Raw genomic sequence first — 2,024 nt, 5'->3', positions numbered from 1 at the left:
GCTTGCTTTTCTGCTGCATCTGCGATGAACGCTATCAAACATGAGTTTCATGTTCGAAAGTGCAACTTTTTTTTAAGAGTTCAACTTTCGAATTAATTAAATTTTTTAGGTATTTTTTTCTAAAAACAGCACTAATGTCTCTCTAAATTACTGTGTGCCGTTTCCCACATTTTTAGCTAAATTTATTTTTCGCAAAAATGGCTTATTTTGCATTTTGAAGATATACCTTGAGTGACAAAGAAGATTTGGCGCAAATTTTAACAGCCATATTACTAAAATTGCATGATTGATTATATTTATTTCTTTTATTTTTTCCTGTATAATTGAACAACATGTAATGGTACTTAAGCATTTTTAATGTAACATCCTTTCTTAAGGAAAAACAGATAGTGTTACGAATTGCTTCTCTACGCTGTTAATCTCCTAATAAGGAAGATGAAATTAATGCTTTAATGGAAGCTTAAATCCATTAATCCATTAAATGCTTTAATGGAAGCTTAAATCCATTAATCCATTAAATGCTTTAATGGAAGCTTAAATCCATTAATCCATTAAATGCTTTAATGGAAGCTTAAATCCATTAATCCATTAAATGCTTTAATGGAAGCTTAAATCCATTAATCCATTAAATGCTTTAATGGAAGCTTAAATCCATTAATCCATTAAATGCTTTAATGGAAGCTTAAATCCATTAATCCATTAAATGCTTTAATGGAAGCTTAAATCCATTAATCCATTAAATGCTTTAATGGAAGCTTAAATCCATTAATCCATTAAATGCTTTAATGGAAGCTTAAATCCATTAACCCATTAAATGCTTTAATGGAAGCTTAAATCCATTAATCCATTAAATGCTTTAATGGAAGCTTAAATCCATTAATCCATTAAATGCTTTAATGGAAGCTTAAATCCATTAATCCATTAAATGCTTTAATGGAAGCTTAAATCCATTAATCCATTAAATGCTTTAATGGAAGCTTAAATCCATTAATCCATTAAATGCTTTAATGGAAGCTTAAATCCATTAATCCATTAAATGCTTTAATGGAAGCTTAAATCCATTAATCCATTAAATGCTTTAATGGAAGCTTAAATCCATTAATCCATTAAATGCTTTAATGGAAGCTTAAATCCATTAATCCATTAAATGCTTTAATGGAAGCTTAAATCCATTAATCCATTAAATGCTTTAATGGAAGCTTATGGGTGATAGAAGAATGACCCCGGTCCTTGGCGATGTAAATGAAAGTTTTAGAAAGAATTTTGGCGATATCTGTATTAGGAGCCAAAATCTCTTTAGAAAATTCAATACCTCTACTGGAGATTCTAATCGAAAGTTCACACATTCTCTCTTTGCATCGATCTTTGAATATATTTGATCAAGAATCAATTTCTTTAGCTATAGTGCTGTTCGGTAACGATTTACTATTCGCGAGTGTCTCTGCAAGTCTTTTTGTACGTTTCGTTTGTATTTTGTGTTTCCTTAAGGAATGAGGATCGTTATCCATTAAAGAGATTGTTGAAGTTCTTACAGCTTTCAGTCACCGGAAAACTTACATAACAATAATTTCTTCTTTCATGAGTTTTCATCAAGTAAAACAAAGTAATTCTCAATTTTACATATATCGTAGTATTTGGGTTATTTTAGTTAATAAATTCAAATTTAAAGTGTTATTTTTACAGCAGTAGCTTTTCTACCTTTTTGAAAAGAAAAGTCTGTAAGAGGTGTTTAGGAAATTCCCCATGGGAAAAGTTCAAATTTGCCTGGTGATTCGAAATTTTAAATCTGTGTACATTGCATTTTCACTTTTTAATATGAATATCAATGATTTTTAAAGTCACAATATCGAATGCTTGCAATGCTAAAAAGATTTTTTTAACTTAACTAATTTTTAACTTTTTAAGAATAGAAATGCATTGAAACCAATGTAAAATGATGTTCTAAGAACGTAAGGCCAACAAACAATGTAGTGTAAAGATTGAACGTATGTTTTATATATTTGAAAATAAATTATTATTGCAAG

The sequence above is a fragment of the Argiope bruennichi genome, chromosome 4, assembly GCF_947563725.1.
Source record: "Argiope bruennichi chromosome 4, qqArgBrue1.1, whole genome shotgun sequence".
Classification (NCBI taxonomy): domain Eukaryota; kingdom Metazoa; phylum Arthropoda; class Arachnida; order Araneae; family Araneidae; genus Argiope; species Argiope bruennichi.
Note: the sequence above shows the minus strand (reverse complement) of the source record.